At 42.1% G+C, this 21,684-nt stretch overlaps 1 pseudogene; it reads left to right on the forward strand.

The window, feature by feature from the left end:
• Positions 1 to 16,108: 16,108 nt before the first annotated feature.
• LOC101084648 lies at positions 16,109 to 17,111 on the forward strand (annotated as a pseudogene).
• Positions 17,112 to 21,684: the final 4,573 nt, after the last annotated feature.

Here is a 21,684-nt window from a genome sequence, read left to right on the forward strand (position 1 = left end):
TTCATTGTTTTGAGGTGTCTTCCAGCCTAGGCAAAACCCCAAGCACTGTAGCCACCTCCTTCCAGGGCCCCTCAGAATTGGCTATGAGGATAGCAGCAGTGACCCAGATGGGCTTAAGAGTAGAGGTCCTCACCCACTTGTGAGGTCATTCATGAACATCCCAAATGCTTGTGAGACCTTAAAAGGAAGAAAGGACACCCTAGTGACCACAGATATAATTTCTGCTGTAGCACAGCAGAATGAGACCAAAAAGACTCAATTTGCTCTGGAGAAAATAAGAAAGTGTGCAATTAATGTACCCACCTTGAGTTTAGAGACAAGACCTGAAGGGTGGGAAAGAGTAGGACGGGGGGTGGAATTTGAGGGATGAGGAGCTATGGCAGGGAGAGTGAATTGCATAAAGCCCAAAGGTGAGACTGGCATTACAATCAAGGCTGGCAGATACAGAGAAAGACAGATACCATATGTTTTCACTCTTATGTGGATCCTGAGAAACTTAACAGAAACTCATGGGGAGGGGAAGGAAAAAAAAAAAGAGGTTAGAGTGGAAGAGAGCCAAAGCATAAGAGACTCTTAAAAACTGAGAACAAACTGAGGGTTGATGGGGGGTGGGAGGGAGGGGAGGGTGGGTGATGGGTATTGAGGAGGGCACCTTTTGGGATGAGCACTGGGTGTTGTATGGAAACCAATTTGACAATAAATTCCATATATTGAAAACAAAACAAAAAAACAAAACAAAACAAAAAACAAACAAAACAAAACAAAAAAACACTCAAGGCTGGCAGGTAAGCTGGGGGGAGGGCTGGGAGAGCCGCCTCAATCAGATCTTATTTTGTCAAATAGAAGTTATTCTAGGTTTGACCCTCAACAAAGTAGGGATAGATGGAACATACCTCAACATCATAAAGGCCATATACGAAAGACCCACAGCTGATATCATTCTCAATAGGGAAAAACTGAGAGCCTTTCCCCTACAGGCAGGAACAAGACAGGGAAGGCCACTCTCACCATTACTATTTAACACAGTACTGGAAGTCTTAGCCTTAGCAATCAGACAACACAAAGAAATAAAAGACATCCTAATTGGCAAACGTTCACTATTTGCCAATTTCAGGAGAAAACCTGAAAGACTCCACCAAAAAATTGCTAGAATACAGGAATTCAGCAAAACTGAGGATACAAAATCAGCACAGAAATCTGTTGCATTTCTATATACTAAAAACAAATCAGCAGAAAAAGAAATCAAGGAATTGACCCCATTTACAACTTTACCAAAAATAATAAAATACCTAGGAATAAACCTAACCAAAGCAGTAAAAGATCTGTACCCTGAAAACTATAGGAAAATTATGAAAGAAATTGAAGAAGACACAAAAAAATGGAAAAGCACTCCAGGCTCATGGATTGGAAGAACAAACATTGTTAAAATGTCTATCCTACCAAAAACAATCTACACATTTAATGCAATCCCCATCAAAATACCACCAGCATTTTTCACAGAGCTAAAACAAACAACCCTAACATTTGTAATGGACCAGAAAAGACCCCAAATAGTCAAAGCAATCCTGAAAAAGGAAACCAAAACTGGAGGCATCACAATTCCAGATTTCAAACTACATTATAAAGCTTTAGTGATTAAGACAGTATGGCATTGGCATAAAAACAGACACATAGATCAATGGAACAGAATAGAAAACCCAGAAATGGACCCACAACTATATGGTCAACTAGTCTTTGACAAAGCAGGAAAGAATATCCAATGGAAAAAAGAAAGTCTCCTTCTTTGCTCTTCTGCATGTTGCTGGGAACACTGGACAGCAACATGCAGAAGAATGAAACTAGGCCAATTTCTTATGCCATACACAATAATAAATTCAAAATGGATGAAAGACCTAAATGTGAAACAGGAAACCATCAAAATCTTAGAGAACACAGGCAGCAACCTCTTTGACCTCGACCGCAGCAACTTGTTACTACACATGTCTCCGGAGGCAAGGGAAACAAAAGCAAAAATGAACTATTGAGACCTCATCAAGATAAAAAGCTTTTGCACAGCAAAGGAAACAATAAAACTAAAAGGCAACTGACAGAATGGGAGAATAGTTTCCAAATGATATATCTGATAAAGGGTTAATATCCAAAATCTATAAAGAATTTATCAAACTCAACACCCAAAAACCAAATAATCCAGTCAAGAAATGGGCAGAAGACATGAATAGACAGACACTTTTCCAAAGAAGACATCCAGATGGCAAACAGACACATGAAAAGATACTCAACATTACTCATCATCAGGAAAATACAAATCAAAACCACAATGAGATACCACCTCACACCTGTAAGAGTGGCTAAAATTAACAACACAGGAAACAACAGATGTTGGCAAGGATGCGGAGAAAGGAGAACATTTTTGCACTGCTGGTGGCAATGCAAACTGGTGCAGCCACTCTGGAAAAAATTGTGGCGGTTCCTCAAAAAACTGAAAATAGACTACTAAGGCTAAGTCTTAGACTTACAAGTCTTATAAGTCTTAGCCTTAGATCCAGCAACTACACTACTAAGTATTTATCCAAAGGATACAAAAATACTGATTCAAAGAGGTATGTGCCCCCTGATGTTTACAGCAGCATTGTCAACAATAGCCAAAGTATGGAAAGAGCCCAAATATCCATCGACTGATGAATGGATAAAGATGCGGTATATATATACAATGGAATACTACCCAGTAACTAAAAAGAATGATATCTTTCCATTTGCAACCATGTGGATGGAGCTAGAGTGTATTATGCTAAGAGAAATACATCAAAGAAAGACAAATACCATATGATTTCACTCATCTGTGGATTTTAAGAAACAAAACATGAACACATGGGGTGGGGGGAAGAAGAGAGAGGGAAACAAAGAACAAGAGACTCTTAAATACAGAGAACAGAGAGTTGACGGAGGGAGGTGGTGGGAGAAGGGCTAGATGAGTGATGGGTGCTCAGGAAGGCACTTGTTACGAGCACTGGGTGTTGTATGAAAGTGATGGATCACTGAAGTCTACTCCTGAAGCTAATATTGCACTACATGTTAACTAACTAGAATTTAAATAAAACTTTGAAAAGAAAAAAAAAGAACTTACTCTGGATTTGAGCAGGTGAGAACAGAGGTGGAATGACAGAAGAGCTTTGCATTGGCTCGAGAGCGAGATGACAGTGGCTTGAGCTAACAAGGTGGAGGTGGTATTAGACCAGGGTTATCTCTTAGAGGGAGAACTGTCCAGATGGGCCCAGTGAGAGGTGTATTTCATGACACCAGCACCCCAAGCATGGTTGTGGGGTTCAAAAGAGACTAGAGTGCCCAGTGTGAGCACTGGCATCATGACCCAGGGGTGAATCCTCTGAACCAGACACAGGGCTCCAGATGCAGCCTCCACCCCCCGGGAAGGTAGTATCTGTGTCCAGGAGCTGCCCATCCTTTGAAGCCCACTTAGACCCACTTCTTAACAATAGAGTAACAATCAACGACAGCCACAGTTAAACTGAGCACTTCTGAGTGCTTCAGGCACAAGATCTCTAGCCCTCACATCCACTTTTGAAGGTGAATATTATTGTACTCATGATCATGAGATGGCAACTCAAAATTGAACAACTTGTCTCAAGTTGAAGCCCCTTGAGTAGTAAATGAATTGCAACCTAGGCTGGCTGATCTCCAAACCCATGTCCTCTCCCTGGACCATGTGGCCTCTCCTGTGAAATCTTCTGTGACCAGTCCTCTCTGAAATAGGTAGGAAATCCTATTGGGACACTTAGAACTTCAAAATGTTTACCTTGTTTCTATAATTGAGGTAAAAAAAAAAAATTGTGAGGGACCCAGGAGCCATAAAACATTAAAAAATTCAACTTATTGCCACATACGTATATAACTCCTATAACTCACAACTTTATCACTATGAGTCATACTGTTGTTTCTGGGTTTATACAAGGTTAATTCCCTAAAGGTGTGTTTTCAGATTTGGGGCGACCATAGTGAACAGCTTAATGTCAGTGCTATTTTCCCAGCAGGGGGCGCACAATTCTTTTGAGAAAGTCTGAATCGCAGGCAGGTCTTGGTAGAACAGGCTGAAGACACTGCATAAATGTGGTGTTTTGCTTGGAAGTGGTTCTGCAGGTCTTGGTTGCCCAGCACGCTGGGCAGGGGTTTGTGTGAATCCCTGGGATCCCGGGCGGCCACCCTGGGACTGGGCAGCTCACTTAGTGGGCTCCTCACTTGTGCTTTGTGGGGAGCCAAATAAGGGCACACGGAAGGTGAGGGCAGTTCAGAACTTTGATTACAGAAACAGGTAGCCAGAATCAGGAATTGTGCCAGCCTGTGGCCCCAACCCATACTTATAGTCAGGCCTGGGGACTTTCATTAAGCTATTTCCCAGCTCTCTGTGTTAAATTATTTGGAGAATTTAGGCATCATTCTAGAATGATACCTTAGGCTCTAGAAAAACTGCTTTCCAAAGTTCCTGTCCTGATTTGGCCATGTTGTATGCACAGTTAAATCTGTTCCCCAGTTTCTTGTCGTGCCACACCCTGTCAGTGAGCTCCTATAGAAAGTAGTGGAAGGGGGGAAGTGGCTGGCATGGAAAGGCAACTGGATGATCTCCTGAGGAGACTTCACATCTTGTGGCCTTGGCCTCTGCACCTGGGCCAACCAGGACCCAGTTCATGGACATGCAGCCCATGTGGCAACACAGGGCTCACACTCAGAACAGCCTGTTGAGGCTGTCTTGAGATTCTTAACAATTATTGAACAAGGGGCCCCATAAATGACAATGATGGTCCTTAAAACTATGGCAGCCATCTATAGGGGTTCCATGTTGGACAGTGACCAACTGGACCCAGAAAATGCCCTCACATTTCTGGAAATGAGAATTCAAGAAACCAACTGTGTGCCTTCGGGCTATCAGAAAAGTAGGCTCATCCAGGAGAAGCAATGGGAGAAAAGCTGGGGCAGACCTCCAGGCATCCTGAAAGCTGTTCCTGTTCCTCATGAAAACCTATAGACCTATTGATGAAATTGTTTCCTGAGCTTGACTGAGTCCTCTGTCATTGTTGCCATCCTACCCATGGGGTAAGAGGGTAGATAAAGAAGAAGTACAAAGTACATTAAGAAAGGTTTTGTAGACAGTTGAGAGAACTTGAAGCAAGGTTATCACCCAATCCCAGGGCATGTCTGTGCCTAAATCTTATCTGGCTTTTGGCCAAATACTATATGAACTTACACGCCATTGCCCTAGCTGTCTCAGAATAGAGCCCCTGACTGAAATAAGATATGAGAGCACAATTACAGAGCTGAGAACAATGGTCAACACACAAGTTCATGAAGGGCTTCTGCCTGGGTTTTTATTTCAGTTTACCTTATTGTGTTGAACCATACCAAAAAAAATCTGTTTTGGGGGCACCCTAGGTGGCTCAGTTGGTTAAGCAGCTGACTCTTGGTTTTGGCTTGGGTCATGATCTCACAGTTTGTGACATTGAGTCCCATGTTGGGCTCTATGCTGACAGCACAGAGCCTGCTTAGGATTCTCTCTGTCTCTCTCTCTCTCTCTCTGCCCCTCCACCCTCTCTCAAAATAAATAAACTTTTTTAAAAAGCTGTTTTTATAGGTCAAAACTAGGCACACTTTCCTGGGGGTTTTTTTTGCTAATTTTATTCTTACCTAGAGCCAGTTGCACACATATACACACACAACACACACTGGATATGATGAGGGGAGGCAGGAGCTGGCAAAGGGTGGAGAATTTGAAAACAACCAAGTGACTCCAAAGGAAGTGAGGGTGGTTGATGTATAAACCCATCCCAGTTACTCCATGCCTTCCCTGATGACTCAGATCCCCTTTATCCTGGGGCCACCACCCAAGGGCAAAGGGGGTTTTCCTCCACCCACGCCATGATCTTGCTTCCACTCTCTTGGCATCTCTGCCCATGCTTCCTGCCCTGTCCTCTTAGTCTCAAGCAGTCTCCCTGCCCCTACCACCAAGCACGCGGACTGGTACTCACTCTCACTGGCACACCATCTAACTATGAGGGACTTCTTGAGGAAAAGAGAGGAGGCAGCATCCCTGCCTCTCTGCCAGTGGGGATGCCCTAACTCCTATCATCAGCTAGGACCCCATATGGCCTCCCCCAGCTCAGCCCAGACAGATGGGGACACAGGCTGTCCTGGGGAGGCCCTTCTCTCCAGTCCCATCTTTCTGGCTCTTGTGTTCCCCCCTGCTCTCCTCCCATCTTCTCTGGCTCTCAGCTCTCAGGGCTGTGTGGATGCTGAGAGTTACTCCTTCCCCTCCACTCACAGCTCCTGCTCACCCAGGGCTGCCCTCTGGGAGATGAGGCGCTCACGAATCTGAGTTCTCAGCCCAGGAGGACAGGGAGCAGTGGCTCCAGTTATACACAAGGAAAATGAGCCCAGTCTGGGTCACAGAGCCCAAGGACTGCTACCTGCCTCTCATCTCACGCAGTTTCCCGCTTTCTCTCAGTTAACCAAGCAGGCAAGACTCCTCTGTGCATGTGTCTTTCCTCTCCTTCTTGCTTTTTTGCTCTTATTTAAGCACTTATCTAAACATCTTCCTCCACGTTAGACTTCTTTCATGCTACAAATACCTTTAAAGTAGAACACATGTCAGGCTTGCACCTTGTGTATTTTACATAAGTTACTTACTTGAAATGATGTGTAAGGAAACCATATACAGGCTGCTGCAAAATATAACAGCTAAAAGTACAGACTTTGGAGGCAGAAAAATATAGGTTCAGAACCCAGCGTAGCATGCACCAGCTACTTGTTCCCAAACAAGTCATTTACCTTTCTGAACCTGCTTTTGGATCAGAGATAGGGTTGACAATACTGCTCACATGATAGGCTTATTGGGGTACCAAATGAGCCAACACAAGTAAAGCACTCAGAACAGTTTCTGGCATATGGTGAGCACTTGAAAAACATTAGCTATTGTGGGTTTTCAACAAAATAAAACATTTAAGCATTTCAAAGGAATTCTACATTGATACTCTGAAGTCAAGCAAAGAATAATTTTATTGTGTAAATAATCATTCCCAAAATAGTCCTCGGGAATTAAAAATTTTGCATGGTAGGAACAGCAGTGACTTAGGAGGCAGAAGGTCTAGATTCAAGATCTAGCTCCAACACTTACTGACTGTGTGACCAGGAGCCTGTGTGGCAGCCTTTCTGAGCCTATATCCCAGGGGTTGGGAGTGAAATAAGTACAGTGTACTGAAAACTGCGGTGTAGTTATAAAACGATATATAGTTAAGTTAGATATCATAATTTATTTACTCTGTAAATTTTTAACTGAGGCTCAAACTCGTGTTTCATGCAACCCCTTAATGCTAATTTAAATATAATACATGTGCATGTAGGCATATCTGTATGTGAATTTGCATAAACATGTTTTTTAAAGTCTGGAAGGAAAGGCAGCCAATTATTGGCAGTCATTGTGTCTAAGGACAAGGTCAGACTGACCAAGAAGGAAACTGTCATATCTAACATTACTTCCTGAAAAAGTGGTGAGATTATGGGTAATTTTTAAAAACTAATAATGTAGATACTGTGAACATCAGAATAGCATTGTTTAAAAAATATTCTCACTGATTTTGAATGTACATCTCGGGTGTGTGTTAAAACCTGCATCAGCATTCAGTAACTTTCATTCTGCTGACATTCCGCAGGAGCGCCAGCTCTATGCAAAGCACTCTAGGAGATGCCAAGGTGGATCAGATGTGGGAGTCTACCTGAGATTACAACATAGTAGACCAGATAAAACACTTATGCCAAGGGCAATAATCTAAGAAGAAAAGTGGTCAGTGTGCCTGGTGCACTATAAGTGCTCACTAAATACCTACTGGATAGATGGATGGATGGATGGATGGATGGATGGATGGACAGACAGATGGATAGATAGATATAGAAAAAATGCCTTGGAAGAGGGGAATCAGAAGAGGAATAATCAGGGCTCCTGGATGACTCAGTCAGTGAAGCATGCGACTCTTGATCTTGGGGTTGTGAGTTTGAGCTCCCCCATTAGGTAGGGATTACATTTTTTAAAAAAGGAAAAGGAATAATCTAGAGCTATGGGGATTTAGGAAAGCTTTATGGAAAAGATAGCTTTTGAAAGTCTAGATTTAGACATCTAGAGATGAGAGGCAAAGTTGGCAAAGGGCCTTATGGTAATGATATCCTGTCATTTCTGTTTCAATCCCAGTGTTTTTTTTCCCTCTCTTCCTTCCTTCTCACTGAGAGTAGAGCTGGTATGTTTGGAAACAGGTGGGAGGTTTTCTTGGCAGTCACAATGACCGGGATGATGGGGAAGTGGGTGTCAGAGAACACTGCTGCATTTAGTGGTATGTTGGCCAGGGCTGTTAAATATATTGCAATAAAGAATTGTGATACCGATGGTGATCACACTGAGAAATACCAGTAAGTAAGAGAAGTATCATAAAGAAATTATTACAGTGTCACAGAGAAAGTGCTGACACAGATATCTACACATGTTTTCTGTTTTTGGTGGCCAAATCAAATCATATGACCTCCCTTCTAGGGAAGAAGCAGGGAAATCATACTGGAAAGGCCCATAGGGGTTGCTGAACAGAGAGCCTCTTAACAGAGATTAGACCTTGGTCCCGAGGAAAAGGAGACACAATCAGGTTTTTGACCAGGCTTTTGATCAGGTTTTTGTCATATCTGTGCTTTAGAAATGCCAACCCCCTATTTTTAAAGAGAACTAAAATGTGAAATGATAACAAGTTAATTTTTTCAAAGCTTTACACTGCCTTGTTCTGCATCAGAGAAAGCTAAGAGCTCATTCTATATTTTACAAACTTCTCCAGATTTAAAGTATGATAAAAAAAATTTATTCAACAAATTATGCTGGGACAATCTGGGTAAACAAAAACAAAACTAAGATAGATCCCTACCTCAAACCACATATTCAAGATGGTTTAAAGAATTAAACCTAAGAAAATTTTAAAGATGTTAGGAGGAAATGTAGTTAAATACTTTAGGAACCTTGAGGCAGGGGAGGCCTTCCTAAGTAAAAACCAAAGAACCATCAAGTACAAAACAGAGAAGCTCAAGATTTCTACATAACAAAAAAAGTAAAAGAGTAGAAGCTGGTTTTAACATATATAACAGACAAAAGATTCTTTTCCAGATAGCCTACCAAGCTTAGGCTTTGTATAAATTAATAAGAAAAAGATAACCCCGAATGACAAACGGGCACTAGGTATAACCAGGCGATTCGCAGAAAAAAAAAAGATATGAAACATGAAAATAGGATTATGGCCAATATTTCAGATTGATTCACTCAACTCCATGCCTACTACCTTGTAGCTTGCTGCATGCTGGAGCCTAAAAAGCTAATGCCTACAATTCCCAGGCTCCCTTAGAGCTGAGCTTCTAAATGTAATCAGGCTTTCCCTGGCCATAGATACCCTCAAGAGACTGACTGACTCTCGTGACACTCGGGGTTAAGTGAGGTGCTTATTTTTTGCTTGGTTTGCTTTTTTTTTTTTTTTTCCTGCATCAACAGAGCAGCAATCTCACTGTCTAGATGTAGTCTCCAGCTCCATAGATACTGTGGACAGGATGTAAGGTATCCACAATGCAGCTGGGGCAGCGTGGTCCTGGATACCAGGTATGTCTGAGGCCTCCAGGCTTCCAGATTACCAAATCGGCAGTTGGGGCACAGCCTCCCGAATCCCAGTTTCCTGGTCATGGCAGAAGTAGAGACTCCTCTGGCAGGTTGGTTCTGAGCTGGAGTTCTGGGGGGTCAGTCCTACTTTTTCATCTGATCTCACAAACTGTAAGCATCTGATTCCATATTTTAAATCAAGCAGTTCCCGTACTCTCTTTCTACTGATCTTTCTACATAAACTAAGCAGACTGGCTGCTGTCATCTGCAGCTGAACTCTGACACAATGGTCAGACTTACTAAAAATCAAAGAAATGCAAACTAAACCCACAGTGAAATGACTTCTCATTGATCAGAATGTGAATGATTATAGGGGTGTCTGGATGGCTCAGTCAGTTAAGCATCTGACTTCTGCTCAGGTCATGATCTCACAGATCGTGATTTTGAGCCCCACATCAGGCTCTGCTGACAGCTCAGAGCCTGGAGCCTGCTTCAGATTCTGTGTCTCCCTCACTCTCTGCCCCCCACTTCAAAAATAAATAAACGTTAAAAATTAAAAAAAAAAAAGAATGTGAATGATTATAAAGTTGGATAGGGGCACCTGGGTGGCTCAGTCGGTTAGGCATCCAACTTCAGTCAGGTCATGATCTCACAGTTCGTGGGTTCAAGCCCCGCATCAGGCTCTCTGCTGACAACTCAGAGTCTGGATCCTTGCTTCGGATTATGTCTCCCTCTCTTTCTACCCCTCCCCTTCTCACACTCTCTCTCTCTCTCAAAAATAAAAAAAAAATTAAAAAAATTAAAAAAAAACAACAACAAAGATAAAATTCAGTGTTGCTGAGGGTAAGGGGAAATGGGCTCTATTTTGGAGCTTGTGTATGTTGTTGCAACCATTCTGAAGAGCAGTTTGGCAGAATCTACACAAATATAAAGTGAGTATCATATCTAACCCAGCTAGGGCATCAGCCATCTAGGCATCGGCCAAAGAGCTGTACTGCTACATGTCCTCAAAAACACATTTTCCACAGATATTAACTGCATCATTGTGAGTAATGGAAAGACAATAACAACTAGCTGGATTGTCCATTAAGAGGGAACAGTTAAGAAAATTATTGCACAGCCATTCTTTGGAACGCTTTGCAGCAGTTAAAGAATGAGGCTGAGCTCCAAGCACTAATATGGAAAGATCCCAGACATACTTCCAAGTGAAAAATAAATGGCAAAACAGCACGTATAGTATGATCTCATTTATGTTTAAAAATACATATAACACAATGTGTTTCTATTTAAACATGCATATATCTGTATAAACACAGCCAAAGGTCAGAAGGACACAAACCAAGCTACTCTGTGGGGTGGGGGACGCAGGTGGAGGAGGGACTTGGGCAGGACTTGTGTCTCCTATCTACACTATTTGAATGTCTGAATAATTTACAGTAGGAATGTATTCTATTAGAATGTCATATATTATGTAATTATATTAATACATAAATTAAGAGGTTATAAAACACAGTAGGGGCAAGCTTCCAACTTTCAAATGCCTAAGCAAAAGATATATAGAGATTGACTGATCTGTCAGCTATCCACCTATCATCTATTTATCTAGAAAGGGAGAAAGCAAATATGAGAAAATGTAATGCACTGAATCTAGGTGAAGTGATATGGGTATTCATTGCACTCTTCTTTCAACTTTTCCATGATTTGAAACTTTTTTCATAATATAAAGTTGGAAATAAAAACATCAAATACACGTCCTTGGACCCCCACACACTTTTTCTGTGCAAGCAGATTTTTTTCAGAGGTGGGGGCAAAGCCTGTGCCTTGCACAGCTGCTAAAAAGCAAGACAGCATTGGCGATCCTTCCCACTGACTTCTTAGAGCAAGAGTGCCTCACTCCTGAAGACAGTGTCCTGAGTAACCTTCAGAGGCCTCCATGTGCATGAACTGGGATTGACAGCAGGCCTCTGCCCAGTCCCTCTGCAGGCACAGTCAGGGCCAGGACTTGCTGGGGAGCAGGGACCTAGCTGGCTCTCTAGAGGCCTGCAGAGCTCATGGCCAAGGGCACCTTTAATATCAAATACATACCCCCAAACACACACCAGTGCATATTTATGAAGCCCCATGAAAGGGGAAGTGGCCATTGGTAAGAAGGGGACCTGGGGGCTCCTTCTTGCCCACACCAGGGGGCTCTGAAAGATTCCATTCATTTGAGCTGCTATACTCAAGACCTCCCATTCAGTCCTCATCCTGGTGTTTATTTTTGACCTAACAGTGTGAGGAGAATGGGGAAAAAAGGAATTGCAAAAAAAGGAACTGGAATTTTAATGAGAACCATCTGGAGAGTTTGCCAAGGGTATAATGTTTGGTACAAGAAAGTGATTCCTCAGCTTAAATGAGGAAAAAGAGACACGGAGCAAATTGTTATGTCGCGCTTACCCCCAAACCAACGCTGAACAGAACCACCTAGAACACTGGAACATGCACATCACACAGGAACGGGGCTGCGACAGGGCTGCGGAGGGACGGAGTGCGCAGTGAGAAGGAATGTTTCTCCTCCGCCAAGGAGACTTTGAGGGATGGGTTGTGGTGGGCCCTGGGCCAGCGCCTGGAATCTGGGTAACCATGGAAACGGGCCCGCGGGTGACAACAAATACGGGATGGAATTTCAGAGTTCGCAGCCAAGCCATAGAGGAATGGGAAAGTTCGGGAAAGTTTTTTTGTTTTGTTTTGTTTTTTTGTTTTGTTTTTAAACCGGGATTGAGGAAGGCACAGGAGGGAGCCACAGTGTTCCAAATAAATGGCTCCCTGCGCAGTCCCCCAACAGAGTCACAGGGAGCCAGATTCTCTGGGAGGCTCTATTTCCACTTTATTCTTTCCATTTGTTTATAACCCACCGCATTCCACCAAAGATTCCGTGGGGTGAAAGCCGCTCCTGAGGGGTCTCGGTGCACAGCCAGATCCCTGACTTCACTCCAGCATAATCCCATACCTTGAGGATAGCCACCTCCTGTGGGGATTTATGTGGGTGCATCCTCTCCATGCATCCTCAAAACAGCCCTGTGGCCAGGATGGCCAGATCCCCACCTGACAGATGGGGAAATGAAATTCTGAGAGCCAAGATCTCCCAGAAACAGAGGGGCTTTCTGCCCCAGCCCAAACCCATCTTCCTTGCACCATGCCATTGTACCTGTAATCTTTATTCTGGAAACAAATGAATAATTGTGGTATTCCGCATTTATGAAGAAGACTAGGAAAGCCTCCTACATCTATTGGTGTGCAAATGCCACTCAGCCATGTAGCTGCAGAAGCAGGCCTTGATTGAATGGGAAAAGATTTCTATGATGGAAGGAAGAAATTTTTACAATTACTGGACTGAAAAATTAAAGAACCATGGACTCTAGAATTTTCTTCTCTGAGGTGTTTGAAAATAGAATGGCTGGCATCATGCCTTGGGCAGATCAGGGCCTGCGACTAAAGGAACTATAGACATCCACTCCAGGCTCCATGCTTTGCAGATGGGGAAACCAAGGCAGAATCAGGCACTGGGCCCCACATCCAGTACAAGGTTCTTTTCTTGACAGCATGTCCCGGGAGCCCCCAAACAAGCCCATAGTAGACCCTCGGAGTCCACAGGTAGGATTTGGCGAAATCCTGTTTTAGGATTAAAACAGGAGGTAATAACAATTGTTGCAGAACAGAGGATTATTAAATCTGGGATCAGACTCGGGGGTACAGGGATGAGTAGGGTGGGGAATATGCCTAACGGATTGACATCCTGAGAAACCGAGATCCATACAGTGCAAAATCCACTTAAGTTTTGCTGTTATGACCATCATTAGTTAAGAAGGAGCCTCTGCTCATCTCTTTTGCATTGTTGGTGGGAATGCAAGCTGGTGCAGCCACTCTGGAAAACAGTATGGAGGTTCCTCAAAAAACTAAAAATAGAACTACCCCAGGACCCAGCAATTGCACTACTAGGCATTTATCCACAGGATACAGGTGTGCTGTTTTGAAGGGACACACGCACCCCCATATTTATAGCAGCACTATCAACAATAGCCAAAGTATGGAAAGAGCCCAAATGTCCATCGATGGATGAATGGATAAAGAAGATGTGGTATATATCTACAATGGAGTATTACTCAGCAATCAAAAAGAATTAAATCTCGCCATTTGCAACCATGTGGATGGAACTGGAGGGTATTATGCTAAGTGAAATTAGTCAGTCAGAGAAAGAGAAAACTCATATGACTTCACTCATATGAGGATTTTAAGAGACAAAACAGATGAACATAAGGGAAGGGAAACAAAAATAATATAAAAACAGGGAGCAGGACAAAACAGAAGAGACTCATAAATATGGAGAACAAACGGAGGGTTACAGGAGGGGTTGTGGGAGGGGGGATGGGCTAAATGGGTAAGGGGCACTAAGGAATCTCCTCCTGAAATCAGTGTTGCACTATATGCTAATTTGGATGTAAATTTAAAAAAATAAAAAATAAAATAAAGAAATTCTAATTCAGATCGAGAAAAAAACAAAAAAAAGAAGGAGCCTTTGCTCTGAAAAGAGAAAGAGACTCAACAGTTAAGAATTTAGCAAAGAAGATAGTTTTAAATCAGCAAAGTTACATAACTTTATAACAGTTTCAAGAAATCATCTTGAAACTTCATTAGCAAAAAATGCCTCTGAATAAGCCAACAGGAAATAAAGAAGTGCAAAGAATTTCTGGAAATAGAAGAGTGGTTTTGTTTGTTTGTTTTTAAAGTGAAAAAGAAAAGACATTTTAAGGAAAAAGGAAGCCCTGACCCACATAAAGATAGGGTTTCAGTCATACTAATTTGAGAGCAAGAAGAGAAAAGAGGAGAAAGTGGAAGCCTCAGCAGTGGAGTGAGTGCCCAGGCCCTTGAGGGCTTTGTGTGGGTTGCTGAAAACACCTACAGTCCCAGAAAAATGGGCTCACGACACAGAGCCAGTTTGACACTAAAAAAGAAATTTCATTCACTGAAAGATAACAAATCTGCATGAGGCTGTACACAGCCCTGTTGAAGTTTACAGAGTAACTTAAAAATTGCTTCAGGGGGCGCCTGGGTGGCGCAGTCAGTTAAGCGTCAGACTTCAGCCAGGTCACGATCTCGCGGTCTGTGAGTTCGAGCCCCGCGTCGGGCTCTGGGCTGATGGCTCAGAGCCTGGAGCCTGTTTCCGATTCTGTGTCTCCCTCTCTCTCTGCCCTTCCCCCGTTCATGCTCTGTCTCTCTCTGTCCCAAAAATAAATAAACGTTGAAAAAAAATTAAAAAAAAAATTGCTTCAGTGCTTAACGATCTGGGAATACCTGCTATTTTATCCTGAAGTCACTGATTTTCCTGAAAGCTCTGCTTTGTCACTTTTTACCCTGAAAACCTCTATTTCTCTTTTTCAGTCATTAAAAATGGGAGAGAAAGTGTCATTTTTTTCTCAGCAAATGTTTTTGACAACTTACTCTATGCCAAGCCCTGAATACAGCACTGCTATCGTATCAGATTATTACTGCCTCTTGGACTTACTACCATTTCTAAGTTTTTAATATTAAAATGCAGAGTCCACTGTGAATCTATAAGCCTCCTATAAAACGTTGAGAGTTTTCCATCTTCAAATACTATAAGCACTATGCAAGCTTAAAGAGGCCACTGCTCATTCCTAATGAGAATCTTCTGTTTATGATTCATGGATTAAATCCCTATAAATGGCTTTATATACATGCCCAAAATATGTGGATCCACACGATGTCTGAGAGTATTCATGTAAGTATGTATCTCCTCGTGAGAAAGTGTGTGTGGGAGGGAAGGAGTAAAACTGTTTTCATTTTATTTAAAAAAATTTTTTTTAACTTCTATTCATTTTTTAAGAGATAGACATAGAGCGTGAGCAGGGGAGAGGCAGAGAGAGAGGGAGACAAAGAATCTGAAGCAGGCTCCAGACTCTGAGCTGTCAGCACAGAGCCGGATGCAGGCCTCAAACCCAGGAACCGCGAGATCATGACCTAAGCCAAAGTCGGACGCTTAACCAACTGAACCACCCAGGCACCCATATTTTTAAAAATTTTTTAGAAATTTTATTTTTTATCTGTTTTTACTCATTTATTTTGAGAGAGAGAGAGAGAGAGAGAGAGAATGAATGCATGCAGGAGGGACAGAGAGAAAGGGAGATAGAGAATCCGGAGCAGGCTCCATACTGTCAGCGTAGAGCCCAATGTGGGCTTGATCCCAGGAACAGCAAGACCGTAACCTGAGCCAAAATCAAGAGTCAGACGCTTAACCAACTGAGCCATGCAGGTGCCTCCAAACCGTTTTCATTTTAAAATCGTTTTCATTTTAAAAAGCTAGAGGGACAAGCAAAAACTATTCATATACATCATATACTTCTTTAAAAGAAGTGAGTATAGCTCTCTCCTCCAGCCACCAAAGATGCCAAAAAGAAAAAAAGCTAAGGGGAAGAAGGTGGCCCTGGCCCCTGCTGTGGTGAAGAAGCAGGAGGCCAAGAAGCTGTCAATCCCATTTGAGAAAAAGCCCAAGAATTTTGGCATCGGACAGGATATCCAGCCCAAAAGGGACCTCACCCACTAGGTCAAATGGCCCCATTACGTTGGGCTGTAGCGGCGAAAGGCTGTTCTCTATAAATGTGTAAAAGTGCCTCCCACGATTAGCCAGTCCACCCAGGCCTTGGATCACGAAACAGCTACTCAACTGCTGAAGCTGGCCCACAGACAGCAAGACAAAGCAAGAGAAGAAGCAGAGATCATTGGCCCAGGCTGAGAAGAAAGCTGCCAGCAAAGGGGATGTCCCCATTAAGAGGCCACCTGTCCTTCAAGCTGGGGTTAATACTGTCACCACCTTAGTGGAAAACAAGAAGGCTCAGCTGGTAGTGATTGCATGTGCTGCGGATCCCACTGAGCTGGGGTTGTCTTCCTGGCTGCCCTATGTCGTAAGATGGGGTTCCCTCCTGCATCATCAAGAGGAAGGCCAGGCTGGGGCATCTGGTCTACAGGAATACCTGCACCACTCTCACCTTCACACAAGTTAACTTGGAAGACAAAGGAGCTAAGCTGGTAGAAGCCATCAGGACCCATGACAACGACAGATATGATAAGATCCATTGTCACTGGGGAGGCAATGCCCTGAGTCCAAAGTTGGTGGCTTGCATTGCCAAGTTGGAAAAGATAAAGGCCAAAGAACTGGCTTCCAAACTAGGGTAAGTGGATGCTGTTGAGTTTTCTGTACATTAAAGTAATTACAAGTTCTCTTTCAAAAAAAAAAAAAGTGAGTGTATAGGGCATAACGATGGGAGAAGCCAATGTATTTCCAAATTGTTATTCCTTTAGCCCTTGAAAACATTAGTCTTCAATGAGAAACCATGGGCAGGTGTTTTCAGTAATAATTACACTCTTCTTTTTTTTTTTTTAATTTCAGTGATTTTTAAAGACCTCTTTAAACCTTTTTAAAAATCACTTTTAACCTTTTATTAAAAAAAACCTTTTATCCTTTTATAAAAATCTTTATTAAAAGACCTTTATTGAGGCACCTGGGTGGTTCAGTCCGTTGAATGTCCAAATTCAGCTCAGGTCATGACCTCATGACTTGTGAGTTCGAGCCCTGTGTCAAGATCTGTGCTGACAGCTCAGAGACGGGTGTCTCCTTTGGATGCTGTCTCCATCTCCCTCTGCCCCTCCCCCACTCATATTCTGTCTCTCTCAAATATAAATAAACATTTAAAAAAAGTTAAAAACAACTTTCATTACTCAGGTGCTCAGTACTTCAGTGATTATTACACTGAGAGAAAGGGCCCCCGCTGTGGGCATGGTGATCTCCACACCATTACATCACACAGTGCTAGCCTGAGTTGAAAGGCCTTAGACAAGATCATCTCAGCCCAGGCGCCCAAATGTTTGCCATGAGAAAGTGTTCTCCAGGCAAGGCATCCCTCTCTGACCAACTCCAGACTGTGCCCACTGGATGAGCAGAAGTCTCTGTACTGGATATGCTCTGAGTGAGGTGCACCCTGCAAACCCCTTCCTGCCCCCTCCCTGCCCTGTCCCTATGGTTTGCTTCTAGCCTTCATGGGAAGAAGCAACCAGAAATACTGGAAATATTACTCAAATGCTCTATGATATGTGAACTGATGAGTATCACTTCTGTTTTTGTCAAAATGCCCAGGTGAAGCTGGGCTTTTCAACAATAATTCTAATGAAAACTACAAGCCAAAAAACGTTGGGCTCCAATTTGTATTATGCTGTCAAATAGAGAAGCCCAACAAGCAAATCTGTATCCAGGTAATATCCTGTATCCAACAAGGAAACCTGCAATATCATTGTATCATTTGGAATGCTTTCAGTTGCAAGTAAAATGAAACTCAACTAACAGAAGTTTAAGCAGCAAGGGAATTTATTATTTCATATAACCAATCCAGATCCACGGCTGATTAATTCCACAACTAAATAAAATCACCCAGAACCCAGGTTCTTATCTATCTTTAAGGTTCTTGTGTCCTCCTCAGCTGTCAGCCTGCTCCCTTCATGATCACAATATAGTGGCCACAACTCTGGGCAACACATCCTCACATCAGAAGCAGAAAACTGATTATCTTCTTAGTTGTGAACATGGAGCAGAGGTGAATACCTCTTACCACCCACACCCACACACACACACACACACACACACACACACACACACACACACTGGATGGATATAGCCATGTGGGCTGCTAGAAGCCATCTTGTAACTATGTGGTGAGTACATAGCTGAGAATGACCTGAATATTCAGAAGAGAGAAGAACCAAGCCAAGAAACAGGTAAAATTGGAGATGAATGTCATTCTGAAGCCACATATGCCCTTGGCCTTTTTAGCTACATGAGCCAATAAATTCCCTGTTTGAGAGGACAATTCAGGGTGAATTTTCTGTCACTCACAACACAGAGACCTCATTCATACACCTTGTGCAATTTTTCCAAAGCTAGACTAATCCTCTAATTTTGTTTTTCTTTTTAAAAATATTACTAGTTGAGACATTCTACAATATATCTGGCCAGCATTCTTTAAAGCTGACAAGATCATAGTCACAGATTGGAGGATTTTAAGGAGACATGCTTAAATGCATGTAGTGGCCTGGATTGGATACTGGGAACAGACAAAAGGATATTGGTGAAAAAATTAGGGAAATCCAAATAAAATCTGTAGCTTAGTGCATAGTATTACACCTACGTTAATTTCTTAGTTTTGACAAATGTGCTGTGGCTGTGTAATGAGTTAACATTAGAGAAAACTGGTTAAAAGTTACATGGGAACTCTCTGTACTATCTTTCACAACTTCTCTGTGAATCTAAAATTATTCCAAAATTAGAACTTTAAATAAATATATTACTGGTCGCTAATACTCCAAAATCTAGTCTAGTAAACACTGAACTCATCTGACTCTTCCAAGTCACAGATGAGAAGGTTAAGTCCCAAAGATTTTGGGACTTGCTCATGGAACCTGGAGATTCATGTCAGAGCTGAGCCTGGGACCCAGGCTGCATCACCTGGACACAGAAACACCCTGCAGCTCAGGGACCCCAGGACTTCACTCAAAGGAATTAGTTTCCATAGAAACAGCTCTTCTCTAAGCACACTAAATTCCCTTGCTGCTCTCCATATTAGCTCTGGACTATTACATTTCAAAGTCCATTTTTCACATTAATAAATTACACAACTATAGCAGCCCAGGAATGAGCTATAACACCATGCAAAAGGAATTTGTACCAGAAATTTAAACTACCATATGGTCAAAGGATTAACATTAACCATAAATAGAAACCATCACATTCTGTGGTGCCTTCCAATGACATTCATATGAATTAAGGATTTTCTCAAAAGCAATACACTAAAAATGTTAACCCAAGCCACATTTCCAAAGAAAGATGTTGAAGGGGCTGTATCTCAAATAACTTAGGTGAGAGTGAACATGGCATTCTGGAAAAATCTATATAAGATGACTCAAAAAGTGGCTCTAGTGATGGAAGACATTGATGTTAAAGAAGCAGTTGTACAGATTGGGTAGAGTGTGCCTCTTAAAATGTAAAGGAAAAAGTAGAATAAGCCACAGCCCTCCAAGAGTGATCTCTTCTACCATGGTGAATTCCTTCATGTAGAGTTTAATGACACAACCGCAGGATGAGACCCTTTGAGTAAAAGGGAACTACCCCCAATCCACCTACTTTCCCCTAAACCTTAGCAATCTCATCCTCTAGGCTCCCCCTCCTGTAATGTTTTTCTGTCCTCTGCACCCCAGTACTCAGAGCTGAGTCCAGAGTTGGTGACCAATGTTAGCTCCCTTCTCTCCTTGTTTTCCCCACCCAATAATTATTCCTCTTCCATCTTGTGAGCACTGGACTGGCCCTTGGGCAGCGCCCAGGCATCCACTGAAATGCTGATCCCAGAATGTCAGAACCCAAGGGATCCCTGAGAAACATGGACCGAAGTATGCTAATTAACACACTTCCCTATAATTTCTGGTGACTATTGGAATTATCTGACAAAAGTTATGACAGTGTTTCCCCTTCATTGGCACAGAGATGACTTAGGAAGCACATCATGATAGAGGAAAACCACAATTTCTGGTGTTGGCTACAGTGTCCCCCATTAGCTAATGGTTATATGACAGAAGATAAAAAATGACCTTGACAGTCAGGAATAATGGGCCCCAAATTACAAAATGTAATTTAGAAAGAATGTAGGCAGTGCCCTACAGTTAGGTTCCAAAAAGTGCCTTGCAGAGGCCCAGGAGGCAGCATGTGACGCCAGCAAGAGCAGAGACCAGGCCCTGGGAGTGCCCGGTCCCAGCCGAACCTCTGACCAGCTGGCCATGCTTGGACAAATTGCTAGCTTCAGGGGATGCAGCTTTCTCATCTGGAAAATAAGAAACTCAAACGAAATGATCTTTCACGTACTTCCCAGATTTGAAGCAATTCTCTGCCAATGGTAGAAAGATGACTCAGTGAATTGTGGCTCGTCCCCATGATAGAGTATCATGCAGCTGTTACAGGCCCCATGTTTCCCAAGAAAATCTGATAACATGAGAAAGTGCTTGTGACATGAGGGAAAAAATAAATATGGGTTGTGGTTTTTATTTTGCAAAAAGAAATAGAGATGCCTCTGCGGAAAAACAAAACGAAGGGAATAAAAAAAGTACTAGAAGTGTTGGCCACAGGTGGGTTAGTTTTTGTCATTCAAAGCTCCGAAAACTGTATTCATCATCAGAAAGGTAGTAAATGCTTGATTAAAAAATACTCCAATGATACACGAGTATATACAAGAAAAATTAAAGTTTCTCCCTTTCTGTCTCCCACTGCCACTCCCTAGGTGTAACCTATATTAACATTGTGAAATAAGTCAGACTTCACTGTGTTTAAAGCTAAATTTGCTTGAAGCATCCTTTGTTTCAAGCAGTCCACAAAGAGAAAACTAGAAACAGAGATGGTTTTATTTCTCCCTTATAAACCTTAGGAAGAGAACTTCCATGAAATATTAGAATAAAAGTAAGAATGAGGATAAGAATAGAAATAATAAAAAAACCCAGGTACTAGTACATTTGTAAATGGTTTTAATAGAAGTCTAATAATCAGTTTTATAATGACTGTGATATTTGGAGTATTTTTATTTCTTAAAGTATTTGAAGTATTTAAGAAAGTCTGATATAATGGATTTATTTTAGAATGGGATTTATAATAATGGGATTTCTAAACATGATAAATGTTTAGAAGATTAAATAATTTCCCATTAATGGGAAAATGACTAGGGAAATTTAATTTGTGAGTCAATGAGTTTTGATTTATAATTGTGTAAGTGTTGTGTGAACATGTAGAGAAATACAGTGCATTTAAAATTAATGGAATGTTAATCATTTGAGAAATTTGGAACATTGACAAATGAACCATTAAACAAAGTACAGGAGTACTAATTCTTCTCCATCCTCAAAAGCCCTCAAACATTAAAAAGTTGTTT

Source organism: Felis catus, chromosome C2 (assembly GCF_018350175.1).
Source record: "Felis catus isolate Fca126 chromosome C2, F.catus_Fca126_mat1.0, whole genome shotgun sequence".
Lineage (NCBI taxonomy): Eukaryota > Metazoa > Chordata > Mammalia > Carnivora > Felidae > Felis > Felis catus.